This window comes from Phaenicophaeus curvirostris, chromosome 38 (assembly GCF_032191515.1).
Source record: "Phaenicophaeus curvirostris isolate KB17595 chromosome 38, BPBGC_Pcur_1.0, whole genome shotgun sequence".
NCBI lineage: Eukaryota > Metazoa > Chordata > Aves > Cuculiformes > Cuculidae > Phaenicophaeus > Phaenicophaeus curvirostris.
In genome coordinates this window covers 848,883-855,758 of record NC_091429.1, presented here as the reverse complement: position 1 = coordinate 855,758, position 6,876 = coordinate 848,883, and positions in this window count along the sequence as shown.

Below are 6,876 nucleotides of genomic sequence, written 5' to 3'. Positions count from 1 at the left end.
CAGAAATATTGTGGTTTTCAGTGCATTTTGCTTGTTAAAGGGCTGAGTCGACGTGCAGATATTCAAGGAAATCTCTCCAAAAGAGGGATTTTTGCCCCAGACGTGTGAAGGTGACTCTGACCCTGAAAATCCAGATGTGTCCTTGGCCAAACACCCACATCTGTGCCAACCAAGCCAAGAGCTGCTTCTCCAGGCCAGGGAATCCTCATCTGAAAGAAAATTATTCAGTCACATAATTTTATCATAGAATTGCTTTTTAGCATCTGCTAAGAGAAAAAAAAAACAGGCTGGATAATACAGAAAAAAAGGAGAATCCTTTATTTCAGTTAGAGGAGAGATGGAAATAATTCAGCACAAAGCAGCAGCACATGGGTATTTTACTTTTTTTTTTCAAATGTTCTACTTTTATAACCTAATTTTCCCCCATTTCCCCTCCTCGCTGGTGTCTGAAAGGTTCAGACCCCCCCATCAATACAGGATTTTCTGGAGGAAAAACCTCCTTTATGATTCTTCCTACCTCCCATACAAAGGAAAATGGCCAAGGTAGGAGTTTTATTGAGGGAAAATCGACTCCAGGCGCTGTCGGTGCCTCTAAAACACGCAGAAAATCCCTACCTAGATTGGGAAAGAAAATCTGTTTTTCCGTTATATTTTTTTTTAGGTGGGGGAGATTTTTTTTTTTTTTTCTTTCGAGCCCTCCGGGAAATTAAAGCCCGTGGTATGAGAAAATCTGAGCTCAACATCCAATTTTCCCACCGGAATAGCAATTTAGTGAAGAAACTATTCCACTCCATCTCATCTATTTGCAGAGGAGTCCAAGGGAAGCTTTCCCAGGCTTGGTTCAAAATGTGCTTTGGATAAATAAAAGCTGAAGTCGATTGCTTTTTTTCCCAAACTTTGCATGGCTTTTAAATTTATTTTTTTTATTTTCCTTTCCGAAAGAAAAATTAAATCCCAGCATCCCTGGTTGGCCTCATTGCTGAATAAATGCAACCAGGGGGGCTGTGGTCAAGGCTTCGCGATGTTCCTGCAGCAGCAATGCAGGAAAAGAAGATTAAATGCAGTTTGCTCTGTTTTGTACCCAAAAAGGGACCAAAAAAAATTTCTAAAAAAAAAATCCTAAAAAAAAATCCTAAAAAAAAAATCCTAAAATAAAAATATTAATAAAAGTAGAGTTGTATATTAAATTATCTTTGGTATTATCCCCAGTTCCTCACCCCCACTTCTTGCTTTGGAGATGCTTATACAGAAAATTGAAATAATGAACCACCCCCCAAGCTAATATGTAATTTCAATGATTTTAGAGCAGGAGCTGGGAGGGGAGACACATCCAGGATGGAAACACAAGCTCGAGTTACTCCCCCCTTCCCACCCCCCTCCCAGCTGCATCAAACCCGAGACCATCCGGCTTTTCTCCTTCCTAACCTGTCAGATTCCTGCAACCTGTTTGGAGAAAATCCACCCTGGGGCTGGTTTTCAGCCTTTTTTTCATGATTTTTTTAGCTGCCATCCACAAAGCACCTTCCCAGCACTCCCAGTAGTTTGGGATGGGGGGGATTTGCTAGACCTGGAGGATCTTCTTGGTGTGTTTTGCCTTGGCCTCCCTGCATTTTGCTATCCAGAAAGGGAAAACAATATATATAGTTATATGGAAATATATAATTATATAGAAATACATAACTATATATATTTTTTCCCTTTCTGGATAGCAAAAAGAAATATATAACTATATATTTATCTATAAAAATACAGATAAGCATATACTTTATATTATTATTAAGCTCTTGGAGAAATATATATTGATATATATATATATAAAATAACACACACACATATATATAAAATCTCTCCGTCTCGCCCCAAGACAGGGCCAGAGGTGCATTTGCAAAGCCAAATCTCCTTTTCTTCAACCCCGTGGCTTTATTACTGCGTTTTATCCCTTTTTTCCCTCTTTCCCCTCCCCAACCCCGGGAAGAAGCTGAGAGGGAGAAGAGGATAAAGATAAAACCCCCTCGGTCCCTTCTCTAACCCGTCACCCCAGGGGACGTGGCAGATTATTGGGGGGCTCCCCAAATCCCGCAGCCCCTTTTCTCTCCTCCTCACCACATTTTTGAAGCAAATAGCGGCTTTTTCTCTTTTTTTTACAGCCTCTCCGGAATGTCCCAGCTCTCGGCAGTTCCTCCCCCCCCAACCCCGTTAATTATTATTATTATTTCCAGGCTGACCTGGTGCGTTCGGTGCTTCTTGACTGAGCGATTCGGAGACAGACAAATAAAATCTCATCACTTTAGGGCCCCTGTCTGGTCGGAAGTCCAAGTTCAATTCCAAGTTAAAAAACAGGAGGTCGCCTGGAGCTCCGACAAAAGGAAAAGGGGCCATTTGGTCCGGCTGGTGTCAACAAAGTGCTTTCTAGAGAGCGTAATTATCCCTTCTCATCATTTCTGCTTCATATTCTCAGGGAGAAAAAGAGGGAGAGGAGCTGGGGACGCTCAGGTGCTTCACCACACTTTGCGCTTGGATAAGGCTTTATTTTTTCCCCCTTTAAATGTAATTTTATTTATTTATTTGCTGTTCCTCCCCCCCCCCCCCATTTTTTTTTTTCTTTGGCCATGGAATTGCAGAGATCTGGGCTTGTTTTCTCCTCCATCTCCTGGTACCAAATTAACTCAAGATGCGTTTTGGAAGGACGGAGACCAACACGAGGCCAACGTAAGAAACCTTCTTTCCTTGCCAAATATCATTCAGAATTAGATGTATGAGAGAAATGTGCTCAGGGCTCCTTCTCCCCTTCTCCTATCCAAATTATTTACTCCTTGGTCCACTTGATGTCCAACTATTTCATTCCTCAGGGCTGCTTGGAGGGGTTGAGAAGGGAGAGTGAGAGCTCTTCGCCAAGTTTATTCACATTTTTTGAAAGCAAAACCCTCAAATTTCACTTCCAGAGGTAGAAGCTGAACTGGGTTTGCCAAACTGGGGTTTGGTGTGGATTAAACTGAGGGATATAAATGAGGAACAGGCTCCAACGACGTCCAGGCGTTCACACTGAGCGTAAAAAAGAGTGATACGAGCTCCAATTCCAAGCAGCATCATGAGGGGAGATGTAGAACTCTCCGTGGAAAACCTGGGATTTATTAGGCATTAACTAGGGAAAGTATGTGTGCAATAAGCAAAGAAGCAAGAAAATGGAAAAAAAAAAAAAAAAAAAAGGCTTGTGTTTCTCTTCAAAAAAACATTGTTGGTTTTGGTAAATGGAGAGATCCCAGCCGGTTCCAAAAAATCGTTTGCTGGGCTGAAATGCAAAGGACAAGAAATGTTTGGGGAAATAAAGCCATATATGACTCCACCTTGGCAGGGAGAGGCTGAAATCGCTGTGTTTTCCCCCAAAACTTGTGCAGGTTGTGTGTGGATGGGACGTTTTGCTGCTTTTTTTTTTTTTTTTTAGGATATTTATCTGCCTGGATGGAAATAACTCGGATTTTCATCCCGGAGTGGGACTGAGCCTCCATCTCAGGTATGGCTATTTATTTCCCAGGGCAATTAATAGCACTGATTTAATTTTAATTTTCAAGAACTCAGGGAAATTCTTCTTTGCCGAGGTTAAACCCCAAATGCAGGTTTGGGGCTTCGAGAGAGGCTGAAAAAAATCCCTGGCAGGACCCAAGCTCCAGCACGTCCAAAGCCTCAGCAAAGCTTTGTTACCAGGAAGATGTATTTTCATTCTGCATTCGGTTAAAAAGGGCTGAAAAGAGGATTTTGCTCCATTATTGGCAAAAAATGTTTTTCCTCCTTGTCCTGCAAGGCTCCAGCGTGACACGAGTGACCTGCACGGTGCCTGTGAGCTTTTCCCTCCTCAAACACGTGGGGAAAAAAAAATACAACCCTTTCTGGTATTTTTATTCCTTCCTCGAGGACGCGTCTTGGCAAGGTGAAGAAAAAAATCGACTTTTGTGGGTTTTTCAGGGTTAAAAGGCAAGAGCGAAGAACAGAATCTTCCTCGGGGACAGAGATGAGCAGGGGAGGCAGGAATGAGGGGGCTGGGGGGCTTGTGTTTGCTGAGCTGGGAGGGAAAAACAAGTTAAATCGGAGGATGTAGCTCCTGGGGAACCTGTGGGTGCTGCAGAATGCGGAGTTTTCTCTTAAGAAAAGGCTTTTGTGAAAATAATGTCGTTTTTTCCCTGTAATACTGGGTGTTGGGTGAGGATTCATCCTGCTTTGCGGGAGGTGGAAGGGCTGAGGGGCAAATGAAGCGAAAAAATCCGTGTTTCCTTCTATTTTATATTGATTTTTTGGGAGCTGTAAGAGATTCGGGGTTCAGGTGTAAGAGCCGTTTGCTCGATTTAGGCAAATTTCGATAAGGGCACTGAGGGACAAAGAGCCAGGGCGGGGACAGGGATGCGCACAAGGAGAGGGACTCAGGGACAGGGACTTAAAGCAGGACAATGACCCACGTAGGGACACGAGGTGGCTCAGGTGAGGGTCCCCTCTGGCCCCTTTGGGGGATGCTGCCCCTCGCCCCCTTGGGACAGGGGGGTTCCTGGGGAGGGGGGTGCTCCCCGTACCCCCCTTCACGAAGCCGCATCACTCTGTGGAGGCAGGGAGGGGAGGAGCACCCCAGTTTCTCACAAAAAAATTAGCTGAAAATAGGTGTAAAATTCAAAATTCAACTATCTAGAGCGCGTGGCTGCGTCAGGTAAACCGGGAGCCAAGGAAAATCTGAGTGATGCATCCATCCCTCTCTACCTCTCCCTCCACTCCTCCATCCCTCTGCCTATTCCCACACCGATTATACACCAGATCTATATTTAAGACACTCCCTCACACTATTTTCCTCCAGCACATCTTCCCCGCTGTGCTTATATCTGTCCCTGTGTCTCTATCCCGAAAATAAAACAGTTTCCAGCTCTGCCTGGGAGGGATGATGAAGCCCTCGGAGATGCTTCTCGTTTTATTTACTCTCCAATTAATTCCTCGTTCCTCCTTTTGCTAAAAATAAAAGCCAAACCAAACAAAAACAACTCCAAAGAGTCACTTATCAAATGTTTCTCGCAAAAGCATTGCAGGCATAGAAAATCAGGGAATAGTTTGGGTTGGAAGGGACCTCAAAGACCATCCAGTTCCAACCTCTCTTCCATGTCTTGCTATATATTTCATCTTCCCACATCTCCCTTTGGAAGCCTCATGGCAGATTGTGTCTTTCCAATGATGAATATATAATTATGTCCTTTAATTAACGCCTGGTGACTCGCACAGGGACTGTTTGGGCTCCTCAAGCTTTTAAAGTGGTATTGACCCTCTGTCCTTCCTTACAGATCAGGTGGAGAAGCCAAAGCACTCGAGGAGTTAATTCTGGAGTTGAATCTCTCCCAAATATTCACCAGGTGGGGGATTAGGGGGAGAGAAATGAGGAATTTAGTGGCGATTTCAGCTCTTGGGGTTGCGTTGGCTCTGGGAAAGAAAGTGGTTGGGTGGCTTCTGCAGAGATTTCCCCATCTCATATCAACCTTTCGTAAGATAATTTTATTGTATGCAAATACACCCTGTGAGCTGGAGAACTCTTAGAAGTATCTACGGGGAAAAATAAAACCCTGAAGGTGCTGTTGGGGAGCAGTCCTTTGGTTTCTTGTCTCCAATTCTCCTTCTCTCCAGTTCTTCTTGTCTCCAATTCTCCTTCTCTCCAATTCTCCTTCTCCCCATTTCTCCTTCTCCCCATTTCTCCTTCTCCCCATTTCTCCTTCTCTCCAATTCTTCTCTCCAATTCTTTTTCTCTCCAGTTCCTGGTAGAGGCACCTGAAGATCTGAGGGGGAAACGATCGAGCTTTGGAAAAGCAATTAACACTTTTTATCTGTGCAGATCAAGAGCCTCACTAAAAAGAAAATAAATGGAGAACCTGTGTTTGAGTGTTCACATTAAAAATAGGCATAAATTCCGTGGAAGGGAGCGATTTTCCCTGGGTGTCACCCCTGCTTAGGCATCTTCCCTATGTTAATTCCTCCCTCTCTTTCCTGTCGCCCCTAAAGAAGAAATAGTGACAAACTAACGGAGAAGAAGATTTTTTTCCAAGGAAAAAACCAAGAAAGAGCGGTCAAACCCCCATTTATTTTGGTATATTACAAAACTTTGCAAAGCCAGCTCCTTTCCAGATTTGCAGGCAAAGCCCCAGCCGGGTCCCTTCTGCATTTTGTGTTATTTTTCCCCCACGAAACTGGCCATTTCTCCTCTTGCAGCAGCTCTTTTCGCATTGTTGGCTGCCAAATACTTAAACACCAGTTACCGGCCTCTATCAGCTTTCTTGGCTCCAAATATTTAAATATTTACAGGTAAAAATTCCTTCTTCTTTTTTTTTTTTTCCAATCTCCAACCCCCACCTTAATATTTTCCGCCTTATTTTTCCAGCCGTGTTTTGAGGTTCTTGCAATTCCTGGATTTGATTCTTCTTGAGAAGAGGTTTTGCTCCTGCAACGAGGAAAAGAGCAGGGATTTGAGGAGGACTGGAGGTTTTCAATGAAAAGAGAAAAAAAAAAAACGGAGTCTTTTGAGAGTTGGGCCATTTGAATGCAGATTAGATCGTTAGTAATAATAATGAAAATATTAACCCCCCCGTTTGATGCCGTGAGTGCAGATTTAGGAGGATAATACACGATTTTTTTGCCCCAATTAGTTTTTGGAGCCGGATGGGATGAAGGAAAAAAAAAAACGGGGTAAAAGGATTTTATTTCGACGAATTTCGCCTTGTCGGGAGCTTCCCCGAGGGCTGGAGGGGTCCCAAATAATAAAGTGGTATAAAGAGATGCTTTTTCTTGCTGCTTTGCCTTTGCTGGCTCACGGGTACCCCACGGTGTCCACCAGCTCCGACTCTTCGGGAATTTATTGGCACC